Genomic DNA, 21,685 nt, shown 5'->3' with positions numbered 1-21,685 from the left:
AGAGCTCCTAGACGTTCCTATAAGAAGTTAGCCAAAAAGTAGCTTCGAAAAACGCTTAGGTTAAGTTTGAGAGTTGCTTCTAATGTACCAAAGCTGGACTTAGACATAATTTCACTCTCACAACATTATGGCTGGTTGGAGACAGTCTGAACCACAAGTACCGGGTCCATGGTTCTGGGCGTATACTGGGGGGACGGGGACGACTCCCATTAACCCCTGACTATACCGGGGATACGCTTATCCCAATGCCTTTCTGGTCTGTGCTGAAGCAGGGCATTCTGGCAGCCAAGTGGCTTGACCTTTATTAGTGAGCCTGGTTACCCCCTCTCGGAACCACAGACTTAGAAATCGCCAGCTCATATACAGTGCATAAAATATATTTATATATATACCCTTAAACACCATTTTAATAAAAAATATCACAAAATAATTCCAAGTCCCTCGGGAAGAGTGAAAGACGCGCACATTCATTTTCAGAGCTCCTAGACCTTCCTATAAGAAGTTAGCCAAAAAGTAGCTTCGAAAAACGCTTAGGTTAAGTTTGAGAGTTGCTTCTAATGTACCAAAGCTGGACTTAGACATAATTTCACTCTCACAACATTATGGCTGGTTGGAGACAGTCCGAACCACAAGTACCGGGTCCATGGTTCTGGGCGTATACTGGGGGGACGGGGACGACTCCCATTAACCCCTGACTATACCGGGGATACGCTTATCACAATGCCTTTCTGGTCTGTGCTGAAGCAGGGCATTCTGGCAGCCAAGTGGCTTGACTTTTATTAGTGAGCCTGGTTACCCCCTCTCGGAACCACAGACTTAGAAATCGCCAGCTCATATACAGTGCATAAAATATATTTATATATATACCCTTAAACACCATTTTAATAAAAAATATCACAAAATAATTCCAAGTCCCTCGGGAAGAGTGAAAGACGCGCACATTCATTTTCAGAGCTCCTAGACCTTCCTATAAGAAGTTAGCCAAAAAGTAGCTTCGAAAAACGCTTAGGTTAAGTTTGAGAGTTGCTTCTAATGTACCAAAGCTGGACTTAGACATAATTTCACTCTCACAACATTATGGCTGGTTGGAGACAGTCCGAACCACAAGTACCGGGTCCATGGTTCTGGGCGTATACTGGGGGGACGGGGACGACTCCCATTAACCCCTGACTATACCGGGGATACGCTTATCACAATGCCTTTCTGGTCTGTGCTGAAGCAGGGCATTCTGGCAGCCAAGTGGCTTGACTTTTATTAGTGAGCCTGGTTACCCCCTCTCGGAACCACAGACTTAGAAATCGCCAGCTCATATACAGTGCATAAAATATATTTATATATATATACCCTTAAATACCATTTTAATAAAAAATATCACAAAATTCTTCTAAGTCCCTCGCAAAGAGTGAAAGATGCGCACGTTCATTTTCAGAGCTCCTAGACGTTCCTATAAGAAGTTAGCGAAAAAGTAGCTTCGAAAAACGCTTAGGTTAAGTTTGAGAGTTGCTTCTAATGTACCAAAGCTGGACATAGACATAATTTCACTCTCACAACATTATGGCTGGTTGGAGACAGTCCGAACCACAAGTACCGGGTCCATGGTTCTGGGCGTATACTGGGGGGACGGGGACGACTCCCATTAACCCCTGACTATACCGGGGATACGCTTATCACAATGCCTTTCTGGTCTGTGCTGAAGCAGGGCATTCTGGCAGCCAAGTGGCTTGACTTTTATTAGTGATCCTGGTTACCCCCTCTCGGAACCACAGACTTAGAAATCGCCAGCTCATATACAGTGCATAAAATATATTTAAATATATACCCTAATACACCATTTTAATAAAAAATATCACAAAATTCTTCTAAGTCCCTCGGAAAGAGTGAAAGATGCGCACGTTCATTTTCAGAGCTCCTAGACGTTCCTATAAGAAGTTAGCCAAAAAGTAGCTTCGAAAAACGCTTAGGTTAAGTTTGAGAGTTGCTTCTAATGTACCAAAGCTGGACTTAGACATAATTTCACTCTCACAACATTATGGCTGGTTGGAGACAGTCCGAACCACAAGTACCGGGTCCATGGTTCTGGGCGTATACTGGGGGGACGGGGACGACTCCCATTAACCCCTGACTAAACCAGGGATACGCTTATCACAATGCCTTTCTGGTCTGTGCTGAAGCAGGGCATTCTGGCAGCCAAGTGGCTTGACCTTTATTAGTGATCCTGGTTACCCCCTCTCGGAACCACAGACTTAGAAATCGCCAGCTCATATACAGTGCATATAATATATTTAAATATATACCCTAATACACCATTTCAATAAAAAATATCACAAAATTATTCTACAGTAAGTCCCTCGGGAAGAGTGAAAGATGCGCACGTTCATTTTCAGAGCTCCTAGACCTTCCTATAAGAAGTTAGCCAAAAAGTAGCTTCGAAAAACGCTTAGGTTAAGTTTGAGAGTTGCTTCTAATGTACCAAAGCTGGACTTAGACATAATTTCACTCTCACAACATTATGGCTGGTTGGAGACAGTCCGAACCTCAAGTACCGGGTCCATGGTTCTGGCCGTATACTGGGGGGACGGGGACGACTCCCATTAACCCCTGACTATACCGGGGATACGCTTATCACAATGCCTTTCTGGTCTGTGCTGAAGCAGGGCATTCTGGCAGCCAAGTGGCTTGACCTTTATTAGTGAGCCTGGTTACCCCCTCTCGGAACCACAGACTTAGAAATCGCCAGCTCATATACAGTGCATAAAATATATTTATATATATACCCTTAAACACCATTTTAATAAAAAATATCACAAAATTATTCCAAGTCCCTCGGGAAGAGTGAAAGACGCGCACGTTCATTTTCAGAGCTCCTAGACCTTCCTATAAGAAGTTAGCCAAAAAGTAGCTTCGAAAAACGCTTAGGTTAAGTTTGAGAGTTGCTTCTAATGTACCAAAGCTGGACTTAGACATAATTTCACTCTCACAACATTATGGCTGGTTGGAGACAGTCCGAACCACAAGTACCGGGTCCATGGTTCTGGGCGTATACTGGGGGGACGGGGACGACTCCCATTAACCCCTGACTATACCGGGGATACGCTTATCACAATGCCTTTCTGGTCTGTGCTGAAGCAGGGCATTCTGGCAGCCAAGTGGCTTGACCTTTATTAGTGATCCTGGTTACCCCCTCTCGGAACCACAGACTTAGAAATCGCCAGCTCATATACAGTGCATAAAATATATTTAAATATATACCCTAATACACCATTTTAATAAAAAATATCACAAAATTCTTCTAAGTCCCTCGGAAAGAGTGAAAGATGCGCACGTTCATTTTCGGAGCTCCTAGACGTTCCTATAAGAAGTTAGCCAAAAAGTAGCTTCGAAAAACGCTTAGGTTAAGTTTGAGAGTTGCTTCTAATGTACCAAAGCTGGACTTAGACATAATTTCACTCTCACAACATTATGGCTGGTTGGAGACAGTCCGAACCACAAGTACCGGGTCCATGGTTCTGGGCGTATACTGGGGGGACGGGGACGACTCCCATTAACCCCTGACTATACCGGGGATACGCTTATCACAATGCCTTTCTGGTCTGTGCTGAAGCAGGGCATTCTGGCAGCCAAGTGGCTTGACCTTTATTAGTGAGCCTGGTTACCCCCTCTCGGAACCACAGACTTAGAAATCGCCAGCTCATATACAGTGCATAAAATATATTTATATATATACCCTTAAACACCATTTTAATAAAAAATATCACAAAATTATTCCAAGTCCCTCGGGAAGAGTGAAAGACGCGCACGTTCATTTTCAGAGCTCCTAGACCTTCCTATAAGAAGTTAGCCAAAAAGTAGCTTCGAAAAACGCTTAGGTTAAGTTTGAGAGTTGCTTCTAATGTACCAAAGCTGGACTTAGACATAATTTCACTCTCACAACATTATGGCTGGTTGGAGACAGTCCGAACCACAAGTACCGGGTCCATGGTTCTGGGCGTATACTGGGGGGACGGGGACGACTCCCATTAACCCCTGACTATACCGGGGATACGCTTATCACAATGCCTTTCTGGTCTGTGCTGAAGCAGGGCATTCTGGCAGCCAAGTGGCTTGACATTTATTAGTGATCCTGGTTACCCCCTCTCGGAACCACAGACTTAGAAATCGCCAGCTCATATACAGTGCATAAAATATATTTAAATATATACCCTAATACACCATTTTAATAAAAAACATCACAAAATTATTCTAAGTCCCTCGGGAAGAGTGAAAGATGCGCACGTTCATTTTCAGAGCTCCTAGACCTTCCTATAAGAAGTTAGCCAAAAAGTAGCTTCGAAAAACGCTTAGGTTAAGTTTGAGAGTTGCTTCTAATGTACCAAAGCTGGACATAGACATAATTTCACTCTCACAACATTATGGCTGGTTGGAGACAGTCCGAACCACAACTACCGGGTCCATGGTTCTGGGCGTATACTGGGGGGTATCATGAGACAGCAATCTCCACCTACGGCCATACTACCTTGAAAGCGCCCGATCCCGTCAGATCTTGGAAGATAAGCAGGGTGAGGCTTGATTAGTACTGGGTTTGGAGACTGCCTGGGAATACCAGGTGCTGTGGGTGTTTTTATTTTTCGCTTCCCTAATGAAAATATACATGGCATTCCTTGCAGCAAATGAAAATGTTTCATTTCTTGCTACTTTTTTCCCGCAGTGGCAAAGAAATATATCGTTTTTTCCTCAGAAAGTTCAACACAATGCAACCTTCCAAAATAGAATTCTGACATCAAGAATTCCGTCTATAGTACATTTGAGTGCACCTGTCATTTTCTCAGTCTCTGTGTATGCATGGAGCAAGATATAGGCTCATGGATTTAAGAATGAGAGGATATCATGAGACAGCAATCTCCACCTACGGCCATACTACCTTGAAAGCGCCCGATCCCGTCAGATCTTGGAAGCTAAGCAGGGTGAGGCTTGATTAGTACTGAGTTGGTGAGACTGCCTGGGGATTCCAGGTGCTGTAGGTGTTTTTATTTTTCGCTTCCCTAATGAAAATATACATGGCATTCCTCGCAGCAAATGAAAATGTTTCATTTCTTGCTACTTTTTTCCCGCAGTGGCAAAGAAATATATCTTTTTTTCCTCTGAAAGTTCAACACAATGCAACCTTCCAAAATAGAATTCTGACATCAAGAATTCCGTCTATAGTACATTTGAGTGCACCTGTCATTTTTTCAGTCTCTGTGTATGCATGGAGCAAGATATAGGCTCATGGATTTAAGAATGAGAGGATATCATGAGACAGCAATCTCCACCTACGGCCATACTACCTTGAAAGCACCTGATCCTGTCAGATCTCGGAAGCTAAGTAGGGTGAGGATTGATTAGTACTGGGTTGGGAGACTGCCTGGGAATACCAGGTGCTGTGGGTGTTTTTATTTTTCGCTTCCCTAATGAAAATATACATGGCATTCCTTGCAGCAAATGAAAATGTTTCATTTTTTACTACTTTTTTCCCGCAGTGGCAAAGAAATATATCGTTTTTTCCTCAGAAAGTTCAACACAATGCAACCTTCCAAAATAGAATTCTGACATCAAGAATTCCGTCTATAGTACATTTGAGTGCACCTGTCATTTTCTCAGTCTCTGTGTATGCATGGAGCAAGATATAGGCTCATGGATTTAAGAATGAGAGGATATCAGGAGACAGCAATCTCCACCTACGGCCATACTACCTTGAAAGCGCCCGATCCCGTCAGATCTCGGAAGCTAAGCAGGGTGAGGCTTGATTAGTACTGGGTTGGGAGACTGCCTGGGAATACCAGGTGCTGTAGGTGTTTTTATTTTTCGCTTCCCTAATGAAAATATACATGGCATTCCTCGCAGCAAATGAAAATGTTTCATTTCTTGCTACTTTTTTCCCGCAGTGGCAAAGAAATATATCGTTTTTTCCTCAGAAAGTTCAACACAATGCAACCTTCCAAAATAGAATTCTGACATCAAGAATTCCGTCTATAGTACATTTGAGTGCACCTGTCATTTTCTCAGTCTCTGTGTATGCATGGAGCAAGATATAGGCTCATGGATTTAAGAATGAGAGGATATCATGAGACAGCAATCTCCACCTACGGCCATACTACCTTGAAAGCGCCCGATCCCGTCAGATCTTGGAAGATAAGCAGGTTGAGGCTTGATTAGTTCTGGGTTGGGAGTCTGCCTGGGAATACCAGGTACTGTGGGTGTTTTTATTTTTCGCTTCCCTAATGAAAATATACATGGCATTCCTTGCAGCAAATGAAAATGTTTCATTTTTACTATTTTTTTCCCGCAGTGGCAAAGAAATATATCGTTTTTTCCTCAGAAAGTTCAACACAATGCAACCTTCCAAAATAGAATTCTGACATCAAGAATTCCGTCTATAGTACATTTGAGTGCACCTGTCATTTTTTCAGTCTCTGTGTATGCATGGAGCAAGATATAGGCTCATGGATTTAAGAATGAGAGGATATCATGAGAGAGCAATCTCCACCTACGGCCATACTACCTTGAAAGCGCCTGATCCTGTCAGATCTCGGAAGCTAAGTAGGGTGAGGATTGATTAGTACTGGGTTGGGAGACTGCCTGGGAATACCAGGTGCTGTGGGTGTTTTTATTTTTCGCTTCCCTAATGAAAATATACATGGCATTCCTTGCAGCAAATGAAAATGTTTCATTTTTTACTACTTTTTTCCCGCAGTGGCAAAGAAATATATCGTTTTTTCCTCAGAAAGTTCAACACAATGCAACCTTCCAAAATAGAATTCTGACATCAAGAATTCCGTCTATAGTACATTTGAGTGCACCTGTCATTTTCTCAGTCTCTGTGTATGCATGGAGCAAGATATAGGCTCATGGATTTAAGAATGAGAGGATATCAGGAGACAGCAATCTCCACCTACGGCCATACTACCTTGAAAGCGCCCGATCCCGTCAGATCTCGGAAGCTAAGCAGGGTGAGGCTTGATTAGTACTGGGTTGGGAGACTGCCTGGGAATACCAGGTGCTGTAGGTGTTTTTATTTTTCGCTTCCCTAATGAAAATATACATGGCATTCCTCGCAGCAAATGAAAATGTTTCATTTCTTGCTACTTTTTTCCCGCAGTGGCAAAGAAATATATCGTTTTTTCCTCTGAAAGTTCAACACAATGCAACCTTCCAAAATAGAATTCTGACATCAAGAATTCCGTCTATAGTACATTTGAGTGCACCTGTCATTTTCTCAGTCTCTGTGTATGCATGGAGCAAGATATAGGCTCATGGATTTAAGAATGAGAGGATATCATGAGACAGCAATCTCCACCTACGGCCATACTACCTTGAAAGCGCCTGATCCCGTCAGATCTCGGAAGCTAAGCAGGGTGAGGCTTGATTAGTACTGGGTTGGGAGACTGCCTGGGAATACCAGGTGCTGTGGGTGTTTTTATTTTTCGCTTCCCTAATGAAAATATACATGGCATTCCTTGCAGCAAATGAAAATGTTTCATTTTTTACTACTTTTTTCCCGCAGTGGCAAAGAAATATATCGTTTTTTCCTCTGAAAGTTCAACACAATGCAACTTTCCAAAATAGAATTCTGACATCAAGAATTCCGTCTATAGTACATTTGAGTGCACCTGTCATTTTCTCAGTCTCTGTGTATGCATGGAGCAAGATATAGGCTCATGGATTTAAGAATGAGAGGATATCATGAGACAGCAATCTCCACCTACGGCCATACTACCTTGAAAGCGCCCGATCCCGTCAGATCTCGGAAGCTAAGCAGGGTGAGGCTTGATTAGTACTGGGTTGGGAGACTGCCTGGGAATACCAGGTGCTGTGGGTGTTTTTATTTTTCGCTTCCCTAATGAAAATATAAATGGCATTCCTTGCAGCAAATGAAAATGTTTCATTTTATACTACTTTTTTCCCGCAGTGGCAAAGAAATATATCGTTTTTTCCTCTGAAAGTTCAACACAATGCAACCTTCCAAAATAGAATTCTGACATCAAGAATTCCGTCTATAGTACATTTGAGTGCACCGGTCATTTTCTCAGTCTCTGTGTATGCATGGAGCAAGATATAGGCTCATGGATTTAAGAATGAGAGGATATCATGAGACAGCAATCTCCACCTACGGCCATACTACCTTGAAAGCGCCCGATCCCGTCAGATCTCGGAAGCTAAGCAGGGTGAGGCTTGATTAGTACTGGGTTGGGAGACTGCCTGGGAATAACAGGTGCTGTGGGTGTTTTTATTTTTCGCTTCCCTAATGAAAATATACATGGCATTCCTTGCAGCAAATGAAAATGTTTCATTTGTTACTACTTTTTTCCCGCAGTGGCAAAGAAATATATCGTTTTTTCCTCTGAAAGTTCAACACAATGCAACTTTCCAAAATAGAATTCTGACATCAAGAATTCCGTCTATAGTACATTTGAGTGCACCTGTCATTTTCTCAGTCTCTGTGTATGCATGGAGCAAGATATAGGCTCATGGATTTAAGAATGAGAGGATATCATGAGACAGCAATCTCCACCTACGGACATATTACCTTGAAAGCGCCAGATCCCGTCAGATCTCGGAAGCTAAGCAGGGTGAGGCTTGATTAGTACTGGGTTGGGAGACTGCCTGGGAATACCAGGTGCTGTGGGTGTTTTTATTTTTCGCTTCCCTAATGAAAATATACATGCATTCCTTGCAGCAAATGAAAATGTTTCATTTTTTACTACTTTTTTCCCGCAGTGGCAAAGAAATATATCGTTTTTTCCTCAGAAAGTTCAACACAATGCAACCTTCCAAAATAGAATTCTGACATCAAGAATTCCGTCTATAGTACATTTGAGTGCACCTGTCATTTTCTCAGTCTCTGTGTATGCATGGAGCAAGATATAGGCTCATGGATTTAAGAATGAGAGGATATCAGGAGACAGCAATCTCCACCTACGGCCATACTACCTTGAAAGCGCCCGATCCCGTCAGATCTCGGAAGCTAAGCAGGGTGAGGCTTGATTAGTACTGGGTTGGGAGACTGCCTGGGAATACCAGGTGCTGTAGGTGTTTTTATTTTTCGCTTCCCTAATGAAAATATACATGGCATTCCTCGCAGCAAATGAAAATGTTTCATTTCTTGCTACTTTTTTCCCGCAGTGGCAAAGAAATATATCGTTTTTTCCTCTGAAAGTTCAACACAATGCAACCTTCCAAAATAGAATTCTGACATCAAGAATTCCGTCTATAGTACATTTGAGTGCACCTGTCATTTTCTCAGTCTCTGTGTATGCATGGAGCAAGATATAGGCTCATGGATTTAAGAATGAGAGGATATCATGAGACAGCAATCTCCACCTACGGCCATACTACCTTGAAAGCGCCTGATCCCGTCAGATCTCGGAAGCTAAGCAGGGTGAGGCTTGATTAGTACTGGGTTGGGAGACTGCCTGGGAATACCAGGTGCTGTGGGTGTTTTTATTTTTCGCTTCCCTAATGAAAATATACATGGCATTCCTTGCAGCAAATGAAAATGTTTCATTTTTTACTACTTTTTTCCCGCAGTGGCAAAGAAATATATCGTTTTTTCCTCTGAAAGTTCAACACAATGCAACTTTCCAAAATAGAATTCTGACATCAAGAATTCCGTCTATAGTACATTTGAGTGCACCTGTCATTTTCTCAGTCTCTGTGTATGCATGGAGCAAGATATAGGCTCATGGATTTAAGAATGAGAGGATATCATGAGACAGCAATCTCCACCTACGGCCATACTACCTTGAAAGCGCCCGATCCCGTCAGATCTCGGAAGCTAAGCAGGGTGAGGCTTGATTAGTACTGGGTTGGGAGACTGCCTGGGAATACCAGGTGCTGTGGGTGTTTTTATTTTTCGCTTCCCTAATGAAAATATAAATGGCATTCCTTGCAGCAAATGAAAATGTTTCATTTTATACTACTTTTTTCCCGCAGTGGCAAAGAAATATATCGTTTTTTCCTCTGAAAGTTCAACACAATGCAACCTTCCAAAATAGAATTCTGACATCAAGAATTCCGTCTATAGTACATTTGAGTGCACCGGTCATTTTCTCAGTCTCTGTGTATGCATGGAGCAAGATATAGGCTCATGGATTTAAGAATGAGAGGATATCATGAGACAGCAATCTCCACCTACGGCCATACTACCTTGAAAGCGCCCGATCCCGTCAGATCTCGGAAGCTAAGCAGGGTGAGGCTTGATTAGTACTGGGTTGGGAGACTGCCTGGGAATAACAGGTGCTGTGGGTGTTTTTATTTTTCGCTTCCCTAATGAAAATATACATGGCATTCCTTGCAGCAAATGAAAATGTTTCATTTGTTACTACTTTTTTCCCGCAGTGGCAAAGAAATATATCGTTTTTTCCTCTGAAAGTTCAACACAATGCAACTTTCCAAAATAGAATTCTGACATCAAGAATTCCGTCTATAGTACATTTGAGTGCACCTGTCATTTTCTCAGTCTCTGTGTATGCATGGAGCAAGATATAGGCTCATGGATTTAAGAATGAGAGGATATCATGAGACAGCAATCTCCACCTACGGACATATTACCTTGAAAGCGCCAGATCCCGTCAGATCTCGGAAGCTAAGCAGGGTGAGGCTTGATTAGTACTGGGTTGGGAGACTGCCTGGGAATACCAGGTGCTGTGGGTGTTTTTATTTTTCGCTTCCCTAATGAAAATATACATGCATTCCTTGCAGCAAATGAAAATGTTTCATTTTTTACTACTTTTTTCCCGCAGTGGCAAAGAAATATATCGTTTTTTCCTCAGAAAGTTCAACACAATGCAACCTTCCAAAATAGAATTCTGACATCAAGAATTCCGTCTATAGTACATTTGAGTGCACCTGTCATTTTCTCAGTCTCTGTGTATGCATGGAGCAAGATATAGGCTCATGGATTTAAGAATGAGAGGATATCATGAGACAGCAATCGCCACCTACGGCCATACTACCTTGAAAGCCCCCGATCCCGTCAGATCTCGGAAGCTAAGCAGGGTGAGGCTTGATTAGTACTGGGTTGGGAGACTGCCTGGGAATACCAGGTGCTGTGGGTGTTTTTATTTTTCGCTTCCCTAATGAAAATATACATGGCATTCCTTGCAGCAAATGAAAATGTTTCATTTCTTGCTACTTTTTTCCCGCAGTGGCAAAGAAATATATCGTTTTTTCCTCTGAAAGTTCAACACAATGCAACCTTCCAAAATAGAATTCTGACATCAAGAATTCCGTCTATAGTACATTTGAGTGCACCTGTCATTTTCTCAGTCTCTGTGTATGCATGGAGCAAGATATAGGCTCATGGATTTAAGAATGAGAGGATATCATGAGACAGCAATCTCCACCTACGGCCATACTACCTTGAAAGCGCCCGATCCCGTCAGATCTCGGAAGCTAAGCAGGGTGAGGCTTGATTAGTACTGGGTTGGGAGACTGCCTGGGAATACCAGGTGCTGTGGGTGTTTTTATTTTTCGCTTCCCTAATGAAAATATACATGGCATTCCTTGCAGCAAATGAAAATGTTTCATTTTTTACTACTTTTTTCCCGCAGTGGCAAAGAAATATATCGTTTTTTCCTCTGAAAGTTCAACACAATGCAACCTTCCAAAATAGAATTCTGACATCAAGAATTCCGTCTATAGTACATTTGAGTGCACCTGTCATTTTTTCAGTCTCTGTGTATGCATGGAGCAAGATATAGGCTCATGGATTTAAGAATGAGAGGATATCATGAGACAGCAATCTCCACCTACGGCCATACTACCTTGAAAGCACCTGATCCTGTCAGATCTCGGAAGCTAAGTAGGGTGAGGATTGATTAGTACTGGGTTGGGAGACTGCCTGGGAATACCAGGTGCTGTGGGTGTTTTTATTTTTCGCTTCCCTAATGAAAATATACATGGCATTCCTTGCAGCAAATGAAAATGTTTCATTTTTTACTACTTTTTTCCCGCAGTGGCAAAGAAATATATCGTTTTTTCCTCAGAAAGTTCAACACAATGCAACCTTCCAAAATAGAATTCTGACATCAAGAATTCCGTCTATAGTACATTTGAGTGCACCTGTCATTTTCTCAGTCTCTGTGTATGCATGGAGCAAGATATAGGCTCATGGATTTAAGAATGAGAGGATATCAGGAGACAGCAATCTCCACCTACGGCCATACTACCTTGAAAGCGCCCGATCCCGTCAGATCTCGGAAGCTAAGCAGGGTGAGGCTTGATTAGTACTGGGTTGGGAGACTGCCTGGGAATACCAGGTGCTGTAGGTGTTTTTATTTTTCGCTTCCCTAATGAAAATATACATGGCATTCCTCGCAGCAAATGAAAATGTTTCATTTCTTGCTACTTTTTTCCCGCAGTGGCAAAGAAATATATCGTTTTTTCCTCAGAAAGTTCAACACAATGCAACCTTCCAAAATAGAATTCTGACATCAAGAATTCCGTCTATAGTACATTTGAGTGCACCTATCATTTTCTCAGTCTCTGTGTATGCATGGAGCAAGATATAGGCTCATGGATTTAAGAATGAGAGGATATCATGAGACAGCAATCTCCACCTACGGCCATACTACCTTGAAAGCGCCCGATCCCGTCAGATCTTGGAAGATAAGCAGGTTGAGGCTTGATTAGTTCTGGGTTGGGAGTCTGCCTGGGAATACCAGGTACTGTGGGTGTTTTTATTTTTCGCTTCCCTAATGAAAATATACATGGCATTCCTTGCAGCAAATGAAAATGTTTCATTTTTACTATTTTTTTCCCGCAGTGGCAAAGAAATATATCGTTTTTTCCTCAGAAAGTTCAACACAATGCAACCTTCCAAAATAGAATTCTGACATCAAGAATTCCGTCTATAGTACATTTGAGTGCACCTGTCATTTTTTCAGTCTCTGTGTATGCATGGAGCAAGATATAGGCTCATGGATTTAAGAATGAGAGGATATCATGAGAGAGCAATCTCCACCTACGGCCATACTACCTTGAAAGCGCCTGATCCTGTCAGATCTCGGAAGCTAAGTAGGGTGAGGATTGATTAGTACTGGGTTGGGAGACTGCCTGGGAATACCAGGTGCTGTGGGTGTTTTTATTTTTCGCTTCCCTAATGAAAATATACATGGCATTCCTTGCAGCAAATGAAAATGTTTCATTTTTTACTACTTTTTTCCCGCAGTGGCAAAGAAATATATCGTTTTTTCCTCAGAAAGTTCAACACAATGCAACCTTCCAAAATAGAATTCTGACATCAAGAATTCCGTCTATAGTACATTTGAGTGCACCTGTCATTTTCTCAGTCTCTGTGTATGCATGGAGCAAGATATAGGCTCATGGATTTAAGAATGAGAGGATATCAGGAGACAGCAATCTCCACCTACGGCCATACTACCTTGAAAGCGCCCGATCCCGTCAGATCTCGGAAGCTAAGCAGGGTGAGGCTTGATTAGTACTGGGTTGGGAGACTGCCTGGGAATACCAGGTGCTGTAGGTGTTTTTATTTTTCGCTTCCCTAATGAAAATATACATGGCATTCCTCGCAGCAAATGAAAATGTTTCATTTCTTGCTACTTTTTTCCCGCAGTGGCAAAGAAATATATCGTTTTTTCCTCTGAAAGTTCAACACAATGCAACCTTCCAAAATAGAATTCTGACATCAAGAATTCCGTCTATAGTACATTTGAGTGCACCTGTCATTTTCTCAGTCTCTGTGTATGCATGGAGCAAGATATAGGCTCATGGATTTAAGAATGAGAGGATATCATGAGACAGCAATCTCCACCTACGGCCATACTACCTTGAAAGCGCCTGATCCCGTCAGATCTCGGAAGCTAAGCAGGGTGAGGCTTGATTAGTACTGGGTTGGGAGACTGCCTGGGAATACCAGGTGCTGTGGGTGTTTTTATTTTTCGCTTCCCTAATGAAAATATACATGGCATTCCTTGCAGCAAATGAAAATGTTTCATTTTTTACTACTTTTTTCCCGCAGTGGCAAAGAAATATATCGTTTTTTCCTCTGAAAGTTCAACACAATGCAACTTTCCAAAATAGAATTCTGACATCAAGAATTCCGTCTATAGTACATTTGAGTGCACCTGTCATTTTCTCAGTCTCTGTGTATGCATGGAGCAAGATATAGGCTCATGGATTTAAGAATGAGAGGATATCATGAGACAGCAATCTCCACCTACGGCCATACTACCTTGAAAGCGCCCGATCCCGTCAGATCTCGGAAGCTAAGCAGGGTGAGGCTTGATTAGTACTGGGTTGGGAGACTGCCTGGGAATACCAGGTGCTGTGGGTGTTTTTATTTTTCGCTTCCCTAATGAAAATATAAATGGCATTCCTTGCAGCAAATGAAAATGTTTCATTTTATACTACTTTTTTCCCGCAGTGGCAAAGAAATATATCGTTTTTTCCTCTGAAAGTTCAACACAATGCAACCTTCCAAAATAGAATTCTGACATCAAGAATTCCGTCTATAGTACATTTGAGTACACCTGTCATTTTCTCAGTCTCTGTGTATGCATGGAGCAAGATATAGGCTCATGGATTTAAGAATGAGAGGATATCATGAGACAGGAATCTCCACCTACGGACATACTACCTTGAAAGCGCCCGATCCCGTCAGATCTCGGAAGCTAAGCAGGGTGAGGCTTGATTAGTACTGTGTTGGGAGACTGCCTGGGAATACCAGGTGCTGTGGGTGTTTTTATTTTTCGCTTCCCTAATGAAAATATACATGGCATTCCTTGCAGCAAATGAAAATGTTTCATTTTTTACTACTTTTTTCCCGCAGTGGCAAAGAAATATATCGTTTTTTCCTCAGAAAGTTCAACACAATGCAACCTTCCAAAATAGAATTCTGACATCAAGAATTCCGTCTATAGTACATTTGAGTGCACCTGTCATTTTCTCAGTCTCTGTGTATGCATGGAGCAAGATATAGGCTCATGGATTTAAGAATGAGAGGATATCATGAGACAGCAATCTCCACCTACGGCCATACTACCTTGAAAGCGCCCGATCCCGTCAGATCTCGGAAGCTAAGCAGGGTGAGGCTTGATTAGTACTGGGTTGGGAGACTGCCTGGGAATACCAGGTGCTGTGGGTGTTTTTATTTTTCGCTTCCCTAATGAAAATATACATGGCATTCCTTGCAGCAAATGAAAATGTTTCATTTTTTACTACTTTTTTCCCGCAGTGGCAAAGAAATATATCGTTTTTTCCTCTGAAAGTTCAACACAATGCAACCTTCCAAAATAGAATTCTGACATCAAGAATTCCGTCTATAGTACATTTGAGTGCACCTGTCATTTTCTCAGTCTCTGTGTATGCATGGAGCAAGATATAGGCTCATGGATTTAAGAATGAGAGGATATCATGAGACAGCAATCTCCACCTACGGCCATACTACCTTGAAAGCGCCCGATCCCGTCAGATCTCGGAAGCTAAGCAGGGTGAGGCTTGATTAGTACTGGGTTGGGAGACTGCCTGGGAATACCAGGTGCTGTGGGTGTTTTTATTTTTCGCTTCCCTAATGAAAATATACATGGCATTCCTTGCAGCAAATGAAAATGTTTCATTTCTTGCTACTTTTTTCCCGCAGTGGCAAAGAAATATATCGTTTTTTCCTCTGAAAGTTCAACACAATGCAACCTTCCAAAATAGAATTCTGACATCAAGAATTCCGTCTATAGTACATTTGAGTGCACCTGTCATTTTCTCAGTCTCTGTGTATGCATGGAGCAAGATATAGGCTCATGGATTTAAGAATGAGAGGATATCATGAGACAGCAATCTCCACCTACGGCCATACTACCTTGAAAGCGCCCGATCCCGTCAGATCTCGGAAGCTAAGCAGGGTGAGGCTTGATTAGTACTGGGTTGGGAGACTACCTGGGAATACCAGGTGCTGTGGGTGTTTTTATTTTTCGCTTCCCTAATGAAAATATATATGCCATTCCTTGCAGCAAATGAAAATGTTTAATTTTTTACTACTTTTTTCCCGCAGTGGCAAAGAAATATATAGTTTTTTTCCTCAGAAAGTTCAACACAATGCAACCTTCCAAAATAGAATTCTGACATCAAGAATTCCGTCTATAGTACATTTGAGTACACCTGTCATTTTCTCAGTCTCTGTGTATGCATGGAGCAAGATATAGACTCATGGATTTAAGAATGAGAGGATATCATGAGACAGCAATCTCCATCTACGGCCATACTTTCTTGAAAGCGCCCGATCCCGTCAGATCTCGGAAGCTAAGCAGGGTGAGGCTTGATTAGTACTGGGTTGGGAAACTGCCTGGGAATACCAGGTGCTGTGGGTGTTTTTATTTTTCGCTTCCCTAATGAAAATATACATGGCATTCCTTGCAGCAAATGAAAATGTTTCATTTTTTACTACTTTTTTCCCGCAGTGGCAAAGAAATATATCGTTTTTTCCTCTGAAAGTTCAACACAATGCAACCTTCCAAAATAGAATTCTGACATCAAGAATTCCGTCTATAGTACATTTGAGTACACCTGTCATTTTCTCAGTCTCTGTGTATGCATGGAGCAAGATATAGGCTCATGGATTTAAGAATGAGAGGATATCATGAGACAGGAATCTCCACCTACGGACATACTACCTTGAAAGCGCCCGATCCCGTCAGATCTCGGAAGCTAAGCAGGGTGAGGCTTGATTAGTACTGTGTTGGGAGACTGCCTGGGAATACCAGGTGCTGTGGGTGTTTTTATTTTTCGCTTCCCTAATGAAAATATACATGGCATTCCTTGCAGCAAATGAAAATGTTTCATTTTTTACTACTTTTTTCCCGCAGTGGCAAAGAAATATATCGTTTTTTCCTCAGAAAGTTCAACACAATGCAACCTTCCAAAATAGAATTCTGACATCAAGAATTCCGTCTATAGTACATTTGAGTGCACCTGTCATTTTCTCAGTCTCTGTGTATGCATGGAGCAAGATATAGGCTCATGGATTTAAGAATGAGAGGATATCATGAGACAGCAATCTCCACCTACGGCCATACTACCTTGAAAGCGCCCGATCCCGTCAGATCTCGGAAGCTAAGCAGGGTGAGGCTTGATTAGTACTGGGTTGGGAGACTGCCTGGGAATACCAGGTGCTGTGGGTGTTTTTATTTTTCGCTTCCCTAATGAAAATATACATGGCATTCCTTGCAGCAAATGAAAATGTTTCATTTTTTACTACTTTTTTCCCGCAGTGGCAAAGAAATATATCGTTTTTTCCTCTGAAAGTTCAACACAATGCAACCTTCCAAAATAGAATTCTGACATCAAGAATTCCGTCTATAGTACATTTGAGTGCACCTGTCATTTTCTCAGTCTCTGTGTATGCATGGAGCAAGATATAGGCTCATGGATTTAAGAATGAGAGGATATCATGAGACAGCAATCTCCACCTACGGCCATACTACCTTGAAAGCGCCCGATCCCGTCAGATCTCGGAAGCTAAGCAGGGTGAGGCTTGATTAGTACTGGGTTGGGAGACTGCCTGGGAATACCAGTTGCTGTGGGTGTTTTTATTTTTCGCTTCCCTAATGAAAATATACATGGCATTCCTTGCAGCAAATGAAAATGTTTCATTTTTTACTACTTTTCTCCCGCAGTGGCAAAGAAATATATCGTTTTTTCCTCTGAAAGTTCAACACAATGCAACCTTCCAAAATAGAATTCTGACATCAAGAATTCCGTCTATAGTACATTTGAGTGCACCTGTCATTTTCTCAGTCTCTGTGTATGCATGGAGCAAGATATAGGCTCATGGATTTAAGAATGAGAGGATATCATGAGACAGCAATCTCCACCTACGGCCATACTACCTTGAAAGCGCCCGATCCCGTCAGATCTCGGAAGCTAAGCAGGGTGAGGCTTGATTAGTACTGGGTTGGGAGACTGCCTGGGAATACCAGGTGCTGTGGGTGTTTTTATTTTTCGCTTCCCTAATGAAAATATACATGGCATTCCTTGCAGCAAATGAAAATGTTTCATTTTTTACTACTTTTTTCCCGCAGTGGCAAAGAAATATATCGTTTTTTCCTCTGAAAGTTCAACACAATGCAACCTTCCAAAATAGAATTCTGACATCAAGAATTCCGTCTATAGTACATTTGAGTACACCTGTAATTTTCTCAGTCTCTGTGTATGCATGGAGCAAGATATAGGCTCATGGATTTAAGAATGAGAGGATATCATGAGACAGGAATCTCCACCTACGGACATACTACCTTGAAAGCGCCCGATCCCGTCAGATCTCGGAAGCTAAGCAGGGTGAGGCTTGATTAGTACTGTGTTGGGAGACTGCCTGGGAATACCAGGTGCTGTGGGTGTTTTTATTTTTCGCTTCCCTAATGAAAATATACATGGCATTCCTTGCAGCAAATGAAAATGTTTAATTTTTTACTACTTTTTTCCCGCAGTGGCAAAGAAATATATCGTTTTTTCCTCAGAAAGTTCAACACAATGCAACCTTCCAAAATAGAATTCTGACATCAAGAATTCCGTCTATAGTACATTTGAGTGCACCTGTCATTTTCTCAGTCTCTGTGTATGCATGGAGCAAGATATAGGCTCATGGATTTAAGAATGAGAGGATATCATGAGACAGCAATCTCCACCTACGGCCATACTACCTTGAAAGTGCCCGATCCTGTCAGATCTCGGAAGCTAAGCAGGGTGAGGCTTGATTAGTACTGGGTTGGGAGACTGCCTGGGAATACCAGGTGCTGTGGGTGTTTTTATTTTTCGCTTCCCTAATGAAAATATACATGGCATTCCTTGCAGCAAATGAAAATGTTTCATTTTTTACTACTTTTTTCCCGCAGTGGCAAAGAAATATATCGTTTTTTCCTCTGAAAGTTCAACACAATGCAACCTTCCAAAATAGAATTCTGACATCAAGAATTCCGTCTATAGTACATTTGAGTGCACCTGTCATTTTCTCAGTCTCTGTGTATGCATGGAGCAAGATATAGGCTCATGGATTTAAGAATGAGAGGATATCATGAGACAGCAATCTCCACCTACGGCCATACTACCTTGAAAGCGCCCGATCCCGTCAGATCTCGGAAGCTAAGCAGGGTGAGGCTTGATTAGTACTGGGTTGGGAGACTGCCTGGGAATACCAGGTGCTGTGGGTGTTTTTATTTTTCGCTTCCCTAATGAAAATATACATGGCATTCCTTGCAGCAAATGAAAATGTTTCATTTTTTACTACTTTTTTCCCGCAGTGGCAAAGAAATATATCGTTTTTTCCTCTGAAAGTTCAACACAATGCAACCTTCCAAAATAGAATTCTGACATCAAGAATTCCGTCTATAGTACATTTGAGTGCACCTGTCATTTTCTCAGTCTCTGTGTATGCATTGAGCAAGATATAGGCTCAAGGATTTTAGAATGAGAGGATATCATGAGACAACAATCTCCAACTACGGCCATACTACCTTGAAAGCCCCCGATCCCGTCAGATCTCGGAAGCTAAGCAGGGTGAGGCTTGATTAGTACTGTGTTGGGAGACTGCCTGGGAATACCAGGTGCTGTGGGTGTTTTTATTTTTCGCTTCCCTAATGAAAATATACATGGCATTCCTTGCAGCAAATGAAAATGTTTCATTTCTTGCTACTTTTTTCCCGCAGTGGCAAAGAAATATATCGTTTTTTCCTCTGAAAGTTCAACACAATGCAACCTTCCAAAATAGAATTCTGACATCAAGAATTCCGTCTATAGTACATTTGAGTACACCTGTCATTTTCTCAGTCTCTGTGTATGCATGGAGCAAGATATAGACTCATGGATTTAAGAATGAGAGGATATCATGAGACAGCAATCTCCATCTACGGCCATACTTTCTTGAAAGCGCCCGATCCCGTCAGATCTCGGAAGCTAAGCAGGGTGAGGCTTGATTAGTACTGGGTTGGGAGACTACCTGAGACTACCTGGGAATACCAGGTGCTGTGGGTGTTTTTATTTTTCGCTTCCCTAATGAAAATATATATGCCATTCCTTGCAGCAAATGAAAATGTTTAATTTTTTACTACTTTTTTCCCGCAGTGGCAAAGAAATATATAGTTTTTTTCCTCAGAAAGTTCAACACAATGCAACCTTCCAAAATAGAATTCTGACATCAAGAATTCCGTCTATAGTACATTTGAGTACACCTGTCATTTTCTCAGTCTCTGTGTATGCATGGAGCAAGATATAGACTCATGGATTTAAGAATGAGAGGATATCATGAGACAGCAATCTCCATCTACGGCCATACTTTCTTGAAAGCGCCCGATCCCGTCAGATCTCGGAAGCTAAGCAGGGTGAAGCTTGATTAGTACTGTGTTGGGAGACTGCCTGGGAATACCAGGTGCTGTGGGTGTTTTTATTTTTCGCTTCCCTAATGAAAATATACATGCCATTCCTTGCAGCAAATGAAAATGTTTCATTTTTTACTACTTTTTTCCCGCAGTGGCAAAGAAATATATCGTTTTTTCCTCTGAAAGTTCAAAACAATGCAACCTTCCAAAATAGAATTCTGACATCAAGAATTCCGTCTATAGTACATTTGAGTGCACCTGTCATTTTCTCAGTCTCTGTATATGCATGGAGCAAGATATAGGCTCATGGATTTAAGAATGAGAGGATATCATGAGACAGCAATCTCCACCTGTGGCCATACTACCTTGAAAGCGCCCGATCCCGTCAAATCTCGGAAGCTAAGCAGGGTGAGGCTTGATTAGTACTGGGTTGGGAGACTGCCTGGGAATACCAGGTTCTGTGGGTGTTTTTATTTTTCGCTTCCCTAATGAAAATATACATGGCATTCCTTGCAGCAAATGAAAATGTTTCATTTTTTACTACTTTTTTCCCGCAGTGGCAAAGAAATATATCGTTTTTTCCTCTGAAAGTTCAACACAATGCAACCTTCCAAAATAGAATTCTGACATCAAGAATTCCGTCTATAGTACATTTGAGTGCACCTGTCATTTTCTCAGTCTCTGTGTATGCATGGAGCAAGATATAGGCTCATGGATTTAAGAATGAGAGGATATCATGAGACAGCAATCTCCACCTACGGCCATACTACCTTGAAAGCGCCCGATCCCGTCAGATCTCGGAAGCTAAGCAGGGTGAGGCTTGATTAGTACTGGGTTGGGAGACTGCCTGGGAATACCAGGTGCTGTGGGTGTTTTTATTTTTCGCTTCCCTAATGAAAATATACATGGCATTCCTTGCAGCAAATGAAAATGTTTCCTTTTTTTTTTACTTTTTTCCCGCAGTGGCAAAGAAATATATCGTTTTTTCCTCTGAAAGTTCAACACGATGCAACCTTCCAAAATAGAATTCTGACATCAAGAATTCCGTCTATAGTACATTTGAGTACACCTGTCATTTTCTCAGTCTCTGTGTATGCATGGAGCAAGATATACTGTAGGCTCATGGATTTAAGAATGAGAGGATATCATGAGACAGGAATCTCCACCTACGGACATACTACCTTGAAAGCGCCCGATCCCGTCAGATCTCGGAAGCTAAGCAGGGTGAGGCTTGATTAGTACTGTGTTGGGAGACTGCCTGGGAATACCAGGTGCTGTGGGTGTTTTTATTTTTCGCTTCCCTAATGAAAATATACATGGCATTCCTT

At 41.9% G+C, this 21,685-nt stretch overlaps 31 non-coding genes and 12 pseudogenes across 31 annotated transcripts; all 43 read left to right on the top strand.

Annotated features, from left to right (window-relative positions):
• The first annotated feature begins 4,496 nt into the window (after positions 1 to 4,496).
• On the top strand, positions 4,497 to 4,615 carry LOC142476270 (5S ribosomal RNA). Its single transcript, XR_012791497.1, has one exon. It is a non-coding gene; the product is annotated as a 5S ribosomal RNA (ribosomal RNA).
• A 286-nt stretch (positions 4,616 to 4,901) lies between these two features.
• Positions 4,902 to 5,021, top strand: LOC142476281 (5S ribosomal RNA; annotated as a pseudogene).
• Positions 5,022 to 5,307: 286 nt separating this feature from the next.
• Positions 5,308 to 5,426, top strand: LOC142476277 (5S ribosomal RNA; annotated as a pseudogene).
• A 286-nt stretch (positions 5,427 to 5,712) lies between these two features.
• Positions 5,713 to 5,831, top strand: LOC142476284 (5S ribosomal RNA). The gene has a single exon (XR_012791499.1). It is a non-coding gene; the product is annotated as a 5S ribosomal RNA (ribosomal RNA).
• Positions 5,832 to 6,117: 286 nt separating this feature from the next.
• On the top strand, positions 6,118 to 6,236 carry LOC142476283 (5S ribosomal RNA; annotated as a pseudogene).
• Positions 6,237 to 6,521: 285 nt separating this feature from the next.
• Positions 6,522 to 6,640, top strand: LOC142476279 (5S ribosomal RNA; annotated as a pseudogene).
• Positions 6,641 to 6,926: 286 nt separating this feature from the next.
• Positions 6,927 to 7,045, top strand: LOC142476275 (5S ribosomal RNA). Its single transcript, XR_012791498.1, has one exon. It is a non-coding gene; the product is annotated as a 5S ribosomal RNA (ribosomal RNA).
• Positions 7,046 to 7,331: 286 nt separating this feature from the next.
• LOC142476260 (5S ribosomal RNA) lies at positions 7,332 to 7,450 on the top strand. Its single transcript, XR_012791487.1, has one exon. It is a non-coding gene; the product is annotated as a 5S ribosomal RNA (ribosomal RNA).
• Positions 7,451 to 7,736: 286 nt separating this feature from the next.
• LOC142476254 (5S ribosomal RNA) lies at positions 7,737 to 7,855 on the top strand. Its single transcript, XR_012791481.1, has one exon. It is a non-coding gene; the product is annotated as a 5S ribosomal RNA (ribosomal RNA).
• Positions 7,856 to 8,141: 286 nt separating this feature from the next.
• Positions 8,142 to 8,260, top strand: LOC142476257 (5S ribosomal RNA). The gene has a single exon (XR_012791484.1). It is a non-coding gene; the product is annotated as a 5S ribosomal RNA (ribosomal RNA).
• A 286-nt stretch (positions 8,261 to 8,546) lies between these two features.
• LOC142476273 (5S ribosomal RNA) lies at positions 8,547 to 8,665 on the top strand (annotated as a pseudogene).
• A 285-nt stretch (positions 8,666 to 8,950) lies between these two features.
• On the top strand, positions 8,951 to 9,069 carry LOC142476264 (5S ribosomal RNA). The gene has a single exon (XR_012791491.1). It is a non-coding gene; the product is annotated as a 5S ribosomal RNA (ribosomal RNA).
• Positions 9,070 to 9,355: 286 nt separating this feature from the next.
• LOC142476259 (5S ribosomal RNA) lies at positions 9,356 to 9,474 on the top strand. Its single transcript, XR_012791486.1, has one exon. It is a non-coding gene; the product is annotated as a 5S ribosomal RNA (ribosomal RNA).
• Positions 9,475 to 9,760: 286 nt separating this feature from the next.
• LOC142476252 (5S ribosomal RNA) lies at positions 9,761 to 9,879 on the top strand. Its single transcript, XR_012791479.1, has one exon. It is a non-coding gene; the product is annotated as a 5S ribosomal RNA (ribosomal RNA).
• A 286-nt stretch (positions 9,880 to 10,165) lies between these two features.
• Positions 10,166 to 10,284, top strand: LOC142476256 (5S ribosomal RNA). Its single transcript, XR_012791483.1, has one exon. It is a non-coding gene; the product is annotated as a 5S ribosomal RNA (ribosomal RNA).
• A 286-nt stretch (positions 10,285 to 10,570) lies between these two features.
• On the top strand, positions 10,571 to 10,689 carry LOC142476272 (5S ribosomal RNA; annotated as a pseudogene).
• Positions 10,690 to 10,974: 285 nt separating this feature from the next.
• Positions 10,975 to 11,093, top strand: LOC142476255 (5S ribosomal RNA). Its single transcript, XR_012791482.1, has one exon. It is a non-coding gene; the product is annotated as a 5S ribosomal RNA (ribosomal RNA).
• A 286-nt stretch (positions 11,094 to 11,379) lies between these two features.
• On the top strand, positions 11,380 to 11,498 carry LOC142476251 (5S ribosomal RNA). The gene has a single exon (XR_012791478.1). It is a non-coding gene; the product is annotated as a 5S ribosomal RNA (ribosomal RNA).
• A 286-nt stretch (positions 11,499 to 11,784) lies between these two features.
• LOC142476276 (5S ribosomal RNA) lies at positions 11,785 to 11,903 on the top strand (annotated as a pseudogene).
• A 286-nt stretch (positions 11,904 to 12,189) lies between these two features.
• Positions 12,190 to 12,308, top strand: LOC142476253 (5S ribosomal RNA). The gene has a single exon (XR_012791480.1). It is a non-coding gene; the product is annotated as a 5S ribosomal RNA (ribosomal RNA).
• A 286-nt stretch (positions 12,309 to 12,594) lies between these two features.
• LOC142476282 (5S ribosomal RNA) lies at positions 12,595 to 12,713 on the top strand (annotated as a pseudogene).
• A 285-nt stretch (positions 12,714 to 12,998) lies between these two features.
• LOC142476278 (5S ribosomal RNA) lies at positions 12,999 to 13,117 on the top strand (annotated as a pseudogene).
• Positions 13,118 to 13,403: 286 nt separating this feature from the next.
• On the top strand, positions 13,404 to 13,522 carry LOC142476242 (5S ribosomal RNA). Its single transcript, XR_012791469.1, has one exon. It is a non-coding gene; the product is annotated as a 5S ribosomal RNA (ribosomal RNA).
• A 286-nt stretch (positions 13,523 to 13,808) lies between these two features.
• LOC142476258 (5S ribosomal RNA) lies at positions 13,809 to 13,927 on the top strand. Its single transcript, XR_012791485.1, has one exon. It is a non-coding gene; the product is annotated as a 5S ribosomal RNA (ribosomal RNA).
• Positions 13,928 to 14,213: 286 nt separating this feature from the next.
• Positions 14,214 to 14,332, top strand: LOC142476250 (5S ribosomal RNA). Its single transcript, XR_012791477.1, has one exon. It is a non-coding gene; the product is annotated as a 5S ribosomal RNA (ribosomal RNA).
• Positions 14,333 to 14,618: 286 nt separating this feature from the next.
• On the top strand, positions 14,619 to 14,737 carry LOC142476267 (5S ribosomal RNA). Its single transcript, XR_012791494.1, has one exon. It is a non-coding gene; the product is annotated as a 5S ribosomal RNA (ribosomal RNA).
• A 286-nt stretch (positions 14,738 to 15,023) lies between these two features.
• Positions 15,024 to 15,142, top strand: LOC142476249 (5S ribosomal RNA). Its single transcript, XR_012791476.1, has one exon. It is a non-coding gene; the product is annotated as a 5S ribosomal RNA (ribosomal RNA).
• Positions 15,143 to 15,428: 286 nt separating this feature from the next.
• Positions 15,429 to 15,547, top strand: LOC142476248 (5S ribosomal RNA). The gene has a single exon (XR_012791475.1). It is a non-coding gene; the product is annotated as a 5S ribosomal RNA (ribosomal RNA).
• Positions 15,548 to 15,833: 286 nt separating this feature from the next.
• LOC142476243 (5S ribosomal RNA) lies at positions 15,834 to 15,952 on the top strand. The gene has a single exon (XR_012791470.1). It is a non-coding gene; the product is annotated as a 5S ribosomal RNA (ribosomal RNA).
• A 287-nt stretch (positions 15,953 to 16,239) lies between these two features.
• LOC142476269 (5S ribosomal RNA) lies at positions 16,240 to 16,358 on the top strand. Its single transcript, XR_012791496.1, has one exon. It is a non-coding gene; the product is annotated as a 5S ribosomal RNA (ribosomal RNA).
• A 286-nt stretch (positions 16,359 to 16,644) lies between these two features.
• LOC142476266 (5S ribosomal RNA) lies at positions 16,645 to 16,763 on the top strand. The gene has a single exon (XR_012791493.1). It is a non-coding gene; the product is annotated as a 5S ribosomal RNA (ribosomal RNA).
• Positions 16,764 to 17,049: 286 nt separating this feature from the next.
• On the top strand, positions 17,050 to 17,168 carry LOC142476247 (5S ribosomal RNA). Its single transcript, XR_012791474.1, has one exon. It is a non-coding gene; the product is annotated as a 5S ribosomal RNA (ribosomal RNA).
• Positions 17,169 to 17,454: 286 nt separating this feature from the next.
• Positions 17,455 to 17,573, top strand: LOC142476261 (5S ribosomal RNA). The gene has a single exon (XR_012791488.1). It is a non-coding gene; the product is annotated as a 5S ribosomal RNA (ribosomal RNA).
• Positions 17,574 to 17,859: 286 nt separating this feature from the next.
• LOC142476246 (5S ribosomal RNA) lies at positions 17,860 to 17,978 on the top strand. The gene has a single exon (XR_012791473.1). It is a non-coding gene; the product is annotated as a 5S ribosomal RNA (ribosomal RNA).
• A 286-nt stretch (positions 17,979 to 18,264) lies between these two features.
• LOC142476265 (5S ribosomal RNA) lies at positions 18,265 to 18,383 on the top strand. Its single transcript, XR_012791492.1, has one exon. It is a non-coding gene; the product is annotated as a 5S ribosomal RNA (ribosomal RNA).
• Positions 18,384 to 18,669: 286 nt separating this feature from the next.
• LOC142476268 (5S ribosomal RNA) lies at positions 18,670 to 18,788 on the top strand. Its single transcript, XR_012791495.1, has one exon. It is a non-coding gene; the product is annotated as a 5S ribosomal RNA (ribosomal RNA).
• Positions 18,789 to 19,074: 286 nt separating this feature from the next.
• On the top strand, positions 19,075 to 19,193 carry LOC142476245 (5S ribosomal RNA). Its single transcript, XR_012791472.1, has one exon. It is a non-coding gene; the product is annotated as a 5S ribosomal RNA (ribosomal RNA).
• Positions 19,194 to 19,479: 286 nt separating this feature from the next.
• LOC142476262 (5S ribosomal RNA) lies at positions 19,480 to 19,598 on the top strand. The gene has a single exon (XR_012791489.1). It is a non-coding gene; the product is annotated as a 5S ribosomal RNA (ribosomal RNA).
• Positions 19,599 to 19,884: 286 nt separating this feature from the next.
• LOC142476280 (5S ribosomal RNA) lies at positions 19,885 to 20,013 on the top strand (annotated as a pseudogene).
• Positions 20,014 to 20,300: 287 nt separating this feature from the next.
• Positions 20,301 to 20,419, top strand: LOC142476271 (5S ribosomal RNA; annotated as a pseudogene).
• Positions 20,420 to 20,705: 286 nt separating this feature from the next.
• LOC142476274 (5S ribosomal RNA) lies at positions 20,706 to 20,824 on the top strand (annotated as a pseudogene).
• A 286-nt stretch (positions 20,825 to 21,110) lies between these two features.
• Positions 21,111 to 21,229, top strand: LOC142476244 (5S ribosomal RNA). The gene has a single exon (XR_012791471.1). It is a non-coding gene; the product is annotated as a 5S ribosomal RNA (ribosomal RNA).
• Positions 21,230 to 21,521: 292 nt separating this feature from the next.
• On the top strand, positions 21,522 to 21,640 carry LOC142476263 (5S ribosomal RNA). Its single transcript, XR_012791490.1, has one exon. It is a non-coding gene; the product is annotated as a 5S ribosomal RNA (ribosomal RNA).
• The last annotated feature ends 45 nt before the right edge of the window (positions 21,641 to 21,685 follow it).

The sequence above is a fragment of the Ascaphus truei genome, unplaced genomic scaffold (genome assembly GCF_040206685.1).
Source record: "Ascaphus truei isolate aAscTru1 unplaced genomic scaffold, aAscTru1.hap1 HAP1_SCAFFOLD_154, whole genome shotgun sequence".
NCBI lineage: Eukaryota > Metazoa > Chordata > Amphibia > Anura > Ascaphidae > Ascaphus > Ascaphus truei.
The sequence above is the reverse complement of the archived record's forward strand: the minus strand, read 5'-3'. Positions and strand labels throughout refer to the sequence as shown.